A 10,080-nucleotide genomic window follows, 5' to 3' on the forward strand; every position below is an offset into this window, starting at 1 on the left:
TCAAGAGGCATGTGCACCAATGGTTTTGCTTTTACCTGGACAGCAGGTTTCATAAGGCCACTCTGGAAATTTTAGTTTGGCCCAATGTTATTTATGCTATGGAATTCCACAGGGCTCTATTCTTTTTCCATTTGGGAGAAGTTGTTCAGAAATTTCAGGTGACTGGTTATCAGAATACTAAAAGTTCCTCCATTTCATTGGACTCTGATCATATGCCAATTTAATTACTGTTTTTGAAGACCGTTTGGAAATTATCTCATTTAGACTATGGTAGGAAAGCTGCTGAGAAGAACTTGTCATAACGAACAAATTTTGCTTGTTTTGAAAGATCTACACTGGTTTTCAGTCTATTTCTGTATACAATTCAAAGTGATGGCTTTGACTTATGAAGCCCTTACTGCCCTGGCCAACAGTAGTGAAAGAAGTGCTTTCTCCCATATGAATCTGCTTATTTAAATCCTGATCAGAGAACCTGTTTCAGGTATCCTCACTTTCCAAGGCTAGACAGACAGCACCTGGAAACAGAGCGTCTGTAGTAGTACTGTGTTTTTAGTTTTGGCTCACTTGGTGCTGATTTTCCTGTAATTTAAGCACCAGATAAATACCATCTTATTTTGTGTGACTGTGACCATTTAATATATATTTATGATTTTTATTTAAATTAAATCAGGGGTGTCAAACATGCGGCCCGGGGGCCAGATCAGGCCCCCGGAGGGCTTCTATCAGGCCCGTACTGGAACTGGCTATCTTCTGCTTCTTCTTCCAGTTCTGCTGCTGCATCATCATAGGTTTGCAGCTTACAGATTATGCACCTGAACAGCATACTCAAGATTGCAACAGCATAGACATTTTGATGCAATAATTCAGAGCTAGAGGTGTCAGTTATCAGACACTGTTAAATAAACAAAATATTGCAAGACAGCTAATGTTTTAAGCATGTTTTTATTTTAAGTAAAAAAACTCCTTTGTGTTTGTGTCCTTTATAATGTTTATATCTCCGCTACCTGGCATTACATTTTATGACACACATGGCCTGGCCCTACAAGGTCTCATTTATGTCAGATCCAGCCTTCATAACACATGAGTTCAACACCCCTGTTTTAAATTTTAATGTTATTATATTAACGAATATATTTTGTATAAATGATAAGTTGTTATCCGCCCTGAACCTACTTCTGGGAAAGGTGGGATATAAATGTGAATAAATAAATAAATAAAAAGTAAATATCTTCTCGGTCTCATAAGCAGCTTTTTTCTGCCTTTCACTGTTGCTTTTAAGATTTGCTGTTAAATTGTTCCTTATGAGTTTCTTTTATGACATTTTAAAACAGTATGGCAAATGAATTTGAGCATCAACAACAGAAAAGGATGACAGAAATATTCTTCCCCATCTTTTAAGATCAACTGATGCGCACTTTCATGAGAGATGAGATGGAGCAGAACAAAAGGCTGGGCCAGTTTGGTGTAGTGGTTAAGTGCACGGACTCTAATCTGGGAGAACCGGGTTTGGTTCCCCATTCCTCCACTTGCACCTGGCTGGATGGGCCTTGGGCAAGCCGTAGCTCTGATAAGAGCTGTTCTTGAAAAAGAGCAGTTTCTGTCAGAGTTCTCTCAGCCCCACCTACCTCACAGGGTGTCTGTGTGGGGAGGGGAAGGGAAAGGAGTTTGTAAACCGCTCTGAGACACCTTTGGGTAGTGAAGGGTGAGGTATAATTCAATCTCTTCTTCTTTCTTTCTTTCTTTCTTTCTTTCTTTCTGTCTGTCTGTCTGTCTGTCTGTCTGTCTGTCTGTCTGTCTGTCTGTCTGTCTTTCTGTCTTTCTGTCTTTCTGGTGATTCCTGCACTATGGAAATCAGAGCCCAAAGGGGTTCACAGCTTTGTCTTCTAAAAGCAAATTAAGACTTTTTATATACAAATGCCTTCCACGGAAGCCAACTTTTTATTAGAATGGTTTCTTAAACTTGAATTTTCTTGCTACTATTTCGAGAAGTGTCAGAAGCCAAATTCCATTCCATTTCAGGCACTCCACTTGCTTGGAAAAGCAGCTGTGTCTTGAAGGAGAAATGTCTGGGCCCCCTTTGGAGGTAATCCCCCCCCCCTACATTGTTCACATGAACCTTCCTGATGAGTCAGACAGTCAGAAGACGCCAAGAGACATAATGTTACAATCCCCTCCAGCCTACTCAGTGATTCTGACTTGGAATCCCTATGGGAGGAGTGAAGGTCAGTGACTGAGGAGGACCAGAAGGACCAGGAAGGGTCCAGCATTACAGAGCCACCTGTAGAAGACGCCTCTTCAACACCAGAGAACACCTTGCCAGAAGCTGCAAGGGGAACCTCTCCACCAGCCCCATAGATTGTCTCCAGGCCTCTGCCATGCAGGACTTGAGCCCAGCCTTGTAGCCCCCCAAGACTCATCTTCCAGTCCACAGGAACACTGGTGACAGAAGGCCCATGCCAAAGTGGCACAAAGGAGATGAAGGACCCTGCTAGGCTGGCTGCACACAGTAACAGGATAGAGCAGTGCACCAAGGTTGAAACCTTGCAGAATCCTGGCCAGAGTGCAGAGCTGCCTCAGGAACTCCAAGCACCTGTCAGCAATACAACTTGCTTCCAGGCTCAACTCAAGATGCTTGCTCACTAGTTCTGGCTCCAGACCCTGTCTGTTCCAGATCTCGAAAGCTCCTGTGACCCAGCTATTGCCTAATCCTGAAGCCCAGACCCTGCTCAGTGACCATTTGCAGGGTAAGTCCTGACTCTTGGGGAGACCAGCCAAAGCCTGGGGTCAGAGAGCACAGAAGTCATCCAGAGAGCCTGTACTGGCCAAAGAGGTTGCAATTTCAGGATCTACTTGGGGAATTGTCTCAAGCACCATGATGCCTCCCCTCTTCACTTGGAGTGACACTTTCCCGGCCCAATGGGTCACCCTCAAAAGAACTACAGCATGGACACAGTTTTGAGATTGAGCAGCAACTACTTTTGAAATTAGGGTACTTGGACATCACCATCTCTGTCTTTGTGAACTACAATATAATTACATTTGGAAGACCTTCATAAGTTGGTACAGAATGGTGCAGTCAGAGTATTCACAGGAACGGGTCTTAGGGGCCATATAACTTTATTCTTGTTCCACCTACACTGGCTTCCAATTTGCTTCCAGACTCTACTCAAGATGCTGGTGTTAACCTTTAAAGTTTTTCATGGCCTGGGACCAACATACCTTGAGAGCCACCTTCTCGCATATGAACCTGTCTGTTCAATCAAGTCTTCTTCAGAGGCCCTGCTTTGGTTGCCTCAGCCATCTGAGGCAAGAAAAGTGGAGACCTGAGAAAGAGATTTCTCAGTCATGGCATAAAATTTTTGGAACTCCCTCCCCAGACAAATACATTTGTCTCCCTCTATCACTGTCTTCCAACAGTAAGTGAAGATCTTTTTTGCTTTGTCTGTATACTCCCAATAATGGTTATTGGCCTTCCTCCCTGGTTCTGGTGTTGTTTGAGTGTTTTTATTTACTTTATAATTTTAAATATTGTTTTTAATTGTTCAAATGTTTTAAAGTTGTTATGTGTGCTGCCTTCATTACCCTGATCAGGTGGAAAGGTGGCATGCAGATGTTTTAAACGAACAAATAAAATAGGCAGTTTGGAAGAACCGAATGAGTTGCTGAAGTGAGTATATGCAGACGACATCAACTGATGTTTCAGAAGACTTCAACCATCCATTTGAATTATTATTTCTTCACTGTGCAACTTAAATACTTGAAGTAAATATCTGCTTGAAATAAATAACTGTGTGGGGCTGTATTATGAAAAAAAAATCAAGTAAATACAGACTGATGTTGGCCCACAGAGAATGGCTCAATAGCCCTTGCACTCAGGATATGTTTTATGGCCAAGAGAATGAGATTGTGTTAGAAGTGGCATGCAGCTGACTTCCGGTTTAAGCGTTTCGCCCCTCGGACGCGTCCCGTCTCGCTTTGATGGGGATGCGCCGAGACCTGCCTGACGGGAGGGGTCTGAGTTCGTCCCGGACCTCCCTGGGGTCTCTGTAGGAGACCCTCAGCCTGGGGAGCTGAGGAGAGCCTCTTCCAAGGTGATGTCCAAGGAATTGAGGCTCACCTTATCCCCGAAAGGTACCATCGCCGCGGAGCCAATATGGCACCTAGAGACGACTGCCGGAGCAAGCGACCACGATCAAAACTTTAGAATGCTTCCAATTGGAAGCACCTAAGTTTGAAGCATGGAGGGAGAGGGACTAAGCACTCCTCCCCTTTTTTTTGAAAAAGATTTAAAAGCGGTTTTAAATCGGAAATTAAAAGACTTAAAGCTAAAATAACCGGATAAGAAGTTAAGCGAAGGCAAAAACTGCCAAAATATACAAAGCGGATTTAAATTGCATAACTTTTGTCTTGTTTTGGGAAACTTACTTCTTGTTGATATTATGGCTGGGAGAGGACGGAGGGTGCCGGAGAAAAAACTGGTGACCGGAAATAACACCAACGACTCCTTCCCAGAACCAGGAAGTAACTACAGACTTTTCTTCACTGTTAGCAAATGCACTGCGCCCCCTAATGGAACAGATGACTAACCTCAACACCAAACTGGACAGTGTTCAAAAACAACTGAATCAAATGGATAAAAGAACCTCAGTAACTGAAACACTGAAAAAAATGGAAAAACAGACCGAGAGTATTAATAAGAAAGTAGATGAAGTAGAGAAGGAAAGATCCTCCGATAAAACACAATTAATACAGCTCCAGCTGGAAAGATCTACATATGTTTTATGCTTCCATGGGATCCCAGAAGAGAAGAACGAGGACTTAAAAGAACATTTGGCGGAGGCTTTGGGCCCATTAATGGAGTACAAACAGGAAGACCTTGTGAAAGAGATGGATGTAGCCTAAAGGATCTACCCGGACTTTATAAAAAAGAATAAACTCCCAGGGAAAACCTACTTAAAATTCACAAAATGATCTACCAGAGAACTGGTGCTAAAATCTACAATGGGAAAATCTTTAAAAATTAAGAATGAAGAGACTCAAGCACCATGATGCCTCCCCTCTTCACTTGGAGTGACACCTTCCAGGCCCAGTGGGTCACCCTCAAAAGAACTACAGCATGGACACAGTTTTGAGATTGAGCAGCAACTACTTTTGAAATTAGGGTACTTGGACATCACCATCTCTGTCTTTGTGAACTACAATATAATTACATTTGGAAGACCTTCATAAGTTGGTACAGAATGGTGCAGTCAGAGTATTCACAGGAACGGGTCTTAGGGGCCATATAACTCCATTCTTGTTCCACCTACACTGGCTTCCAATTTGCTTCCAGACTCTACTCAAAATGCTGGTGTTAACCTTTAAAGTTTTTCATGGCCTGGGACCAACATACCTTGAGAGTAGGCTTGCCAAACCGCGGCGGGGGATCCATGCGTCGTCGCAGAATCGCTGCTGCGGGGGGACAGCGATCCGCGCTGCACCGGCGTCGCCAGGATGTGACGCTACGCGTCGCCCTGGCAACGGGACTCCAAAATACATTTGTCTCCCTCTATCAGTGTCTTCCAACAGTAGTTACAGTGGCATGCAGCTCAGAGAGTGGATGAACTGATTGCTAAAAACTCTGGGAAACTTTCATTGCCAATGGTCAGACACAGATTGTGCCCAGACCCTCTCAGAAATAGCAGAGGCCATCTGTCTTCACGGAGCTTTGAGCAAAGGTGGTAGGTCTTATTTTGAATTCAACAGTCTGCTGAAGAGGAACACTGATTAATGGGAGACTGGGTCCTTCCCTAATTTTGGCTGATTGCCACTAAGGTTTAAAGCTCTTGAAGCCACTGGAACAGGCTTGGTCATGAAAGGAACAAGGCTTCATGGACGCTTGATCATCCTTCCTCAGGACAGGCAACCCTTTTCTTATCCTGTGTCTCTACCAAACAGCTTAGACAAGGGAAGAGGGTGCAGGACAGGCCGGAATGAAACCCAGGTCTACCTCCCAATAGTATGACAAGCGTTTCTGCGTCCAGCTGCATTGGCAGCCATACTCCAGGAAGAAAACTGCAGTATATCAGTCTTTTGAGAACACTGTGAACAAAAAAGATTTCCTGGGCTCACTATTAATTTTCTTGGGGAGATCAGTCTTCATGACAATTAGGTTTTTAGCCTGTGAACAGATGGCCCCATACCAAAGAGTGAAATTGCCACAAATACTTGAGCTGCTCAAGAAGATACTTGAAGATTCTTCCATACAGCCTCCTCTGTGTTTGTTGCAAGGGTCTCTAGGCAACTCTAAGTCAACTGAGGTCTGCCACCAGAGCCTTTATGGTAGGTATCCTAAGCCTGTCTATCATTTTGGATGGTAAGGTTTAAAACTTTGAGGCAACCCTACACACAGTCTTCTGGCAAGCAGTGGAAGTTCATTCCATCCTGACTAGCTGGTTGAAAGCCTTGGGAATGGACTTACAAGAGATTTAATATCCTCCTTGAAAAGCTGCCTTAGAAACTCAGGGTTGTCCCATAGAATCCTCTTCCTTCTGCTCTTCTGCCTATTCCAGGATCTGTACTATCTTGAGAAGGAGCATAAGAAACAGATGTGGGGAAAGAGGCAAGCCTGGCCTGATATCTCCCCACTTTTTTGTGGAGAAACCACAATAATTCAGCCATTGTGTTACACTGTATCCATGTCACAAGAGCCTCTGCAAATCTGTAGCTGGCAGAGAGGACGAGTACCAGGACTGATGCATCCATCCCCTAAGCACAGAGCACTCGAGCTCTTAGTTATGCAATGGCGAGTCAGGGGAAAACAATGGGTTTTCTATCTCACACTTTGTTAAAATGTAACATCTCAAGGGACAGAGTCATGGACAGTGAAATGGTGAGATAGTTTTCTCTCCCTCTTGAATCAGCAAGATCAAAACAACCTCAAGGGAAAAGGGATCCCAAGGAAAGAGACATGGGAAAAAGTAGGGGTGTGCAAAAGAAAAAATCATTTTTTTTTTAAAGATTTGGGTCTATTGGACCTGAAAAATATTGGTATTCCCAAATACTACCAAATATCAGTATTTTACTGGTATTCGTGTCAATATTCAGGAAACCTGAATTTATTCGGCTCCATTATACCCTATGGGGACCATCTCCTTAACGTATAATGGAGAATTTCACTTGCTAAGTCATGCCACAATGGCAGTGCAAATCTGTGAGTAAAGGGAAGTGATTTAAAGTTTAAATGCCTTCCCTTCCCTCCCAGAGTCATGTCACAGCTGCCCAGAGAATTACATCACAAAAACATAATTGCAGGAGACACTAAGGACTGCCCTAGACTCTATTGCCTGCTTGCTACTGTTTGATTGCTGACATTTTAATTTGATTTTACCATATGTTACTGTTGCTTGTTATATCCAAGTGTTGTGAGCCACTCGGAGCCCATCTCGGGATAGTAAATAAAGCCTTCCCTATACTCGCAGACTTGCACCACAGCTGCGGCAATACTCCAGGAGGGAAGGGAAGGCATTTAAACTTGAAATGCCTTCTGAACTTGCCAAGTAGCTCTGCCCAAATAAAAGCCGAATAATACTAGCTTTTATTCAGGTACAGCTACTTCGGTAGCCAAATACAGATCTCTGATCTGTATTCAGCTGAATAAATACCCCCACAAATACTGATAAGGTATTTTTTGGATATTTATTCAACTTGGTATATACCAAGTGCACACCCCTAGGAAAAAGCTTTCATCTTGAGACCAGGGAGATGCAAGCTGTGTAAGACTCTTATTGCTCATATGTTGAGGGACAATAAGGAGAAGTCCCAACACTGAGAATTCAGGTAATTATAGACTTTTAACTACTGCAACTTCAAGAAATAATAGCCTATTCTCATTAAACATTATTTATAAAAAGTACCAAGTGTAGGGTTAAAAGGATTGTGTGTTTTCACCTTTTCTTTGTATCCTTCCTCAGCCCAAAGTTTGAACAGGCCATGTATACTCTTTATTTCTGACTCATTAAACTTTCTTATATTTTGAATGCTAAAAGCCTTATCTCTACACATACCATGCCTACTCAGTCTTACTAACTAAAGTGTGGTAATGGGGAGGGGCAGCCAGTGAGCTTGACATCTCTTGGGTGAAACGGCTTGACCGTTCAAAGCTGCAATAAATTGTTCCTGCGCTAGCTTGCAGGTGCGAAGGAGAGATGCAGCAACCAGGCAAAGCCTCTAAACTGCAAAGCAGACTTAGATGTACAACTTTGTCGAGCAGGAGATATTCTCAGAGATGCCGGTGGCCACTGTTACTATTCAGTCCAAAACCCAAAAGGAATTAGATTTGCAAGTCTGTTATTTTACGTTTTTCTCTAGATAATTCTTACTCTTTAGATGTAGACAAGCTACATCGGAATGCTCTGACAAAGCAGAGCAACACCTGGGTGCCTTTCCAATAGAGGACTCTCCGGAGAAATTTGTTTATGTTTATGCAAAAGTGCCATGTAACTGAGCCTGGCTGGCCCCATGACTGAACACAGAATGGCCTTAATTCTACAAAACTGCAAGATGTACCACACAGTACTTTCTGATGTACCACAGAGTACAAAGCAGGTATAGTAGGGCCTATTTCAATCAGCTTTGGCAGTGCTGGTAATAGCTGTTGCAAATGGTTTCCTCTTTTCTCTCTCAGAAGATCAACCACAGCCTTAAGAGCTACAAGTTCAATTTTATGCTCTCTTGCAACCGTGTTTCACAGGGAATGTGTACTCCAGATGCATCTATCAGATGTATAAAAGCTTCAGTTAGATAGGTTGTGCCAGAGAAAAGGAATACTGCTGTACATTCCCACGATGTACCTGAACCTCTGATACTACTCCAGTGCCTAACATCCTGGAGACTTAGAGAAGGCCAGAATAGCCACGGAATTATCCATGCATTTGCCTCAAAGACCCTTTCACATTAGGAAATGTTTAAATAAATACAGTTTTCCACAATCATGCTATACTACCTGCTGTCTTCTAATTCAAGTGATGGTATTTGATCTTTATTATCCAGTCTTTAACTATGAACTAGGTGGGCAGGCTTAAAAATAGCCTTTTGTCTGGTCAGCTGTGGCAAATAAGAACTACCTCTAGATGACCATGCCAGGAAGCTTTTCTGTATTGGAAAGCAACAGGTTTTTACCCCTTTTAGGTTATTAATGAACTAAAAGTGAACAACAAACACATTTAAAGTTTTTGTAGGTTAATGTTTCTGAGTAAAGAAGCTGCTTACCTTCAGGAGAGCCAGTGCTACATTAAAAATTACATTCAGACCCTTTAAAAAGAGACAGAGAACAATTATTAGTATCAATCTGGCTTATAAAATATTTAAGCCAATACTAGATATTAAATATTCTAAAATATAAATATTTATGCCAGTACTACCCCAATCAATTAAAAACAACCTGTGTGCACCGAAAATTATTACAAATGTTCAAACTAGTACACGGGGAAAAGACTAAAATCTTTTCCTCCTGATGTCCAAGTTTCATGTTGAGGTAACAGGGGAGGCTCCTTTTATGGGCAAGATGCACAGTAACCTACACAAGATCCAGGAAGAACAGATCCCCATAACACATACATTTATTAATTTTTAGGGGCTACGAGGCACCTTGTAGAACTCACAAGGGATGGCACTCTCCCGGTTGTCCTAGACATTCATGCCTGCATGTATAACCAGAGTCTACATGATTACACATGACAGCTGTCTCAGTCAGGAAGTGAGCAGCAAGGACTATAAAGCATGTATGGTGACCTGCCCCCGTTCCCTCACTCAGATGCAAGATTTTCCCTCTGCTCCTTAATTTCCTTCTTTCGTGAAGGTTTATGCCTGTTCCACCCTGTCACAGTATTATATTCTGATGCTGGCTCCGCCCAGGAACTTGAGATAAGAGACAAGATCACCCTTTTTAAGCTTCTGAAGACAGCACATGAAAGGCTTTAGAACATTCAAAAATAAACAAGATATTTTATTCAACATAGAGGTGGAAACCAGGGGTAAAATCCCTGAGGTAAATCAATAATCCACTCTGAGGTAATTTAGTAATTTCACATTCGTATATGT

Source organism: Gekko japonicus, unplaced genomic scaffold (assembly GCF_001447785.1).
Source record: "Gekko japonicus isolate JY-2015 unplaced genomic scaffold, Gekko_japonicus_V1.1 scaffold158, whole genome shotgun sequence".
In the NCBI taxonomy this organism is placed as follows: Eukaryota; Metazoa; Chordata; class Lepidosauria; order Squamata; family Gekkonidae; genus Gekko; species Gekko japonicus.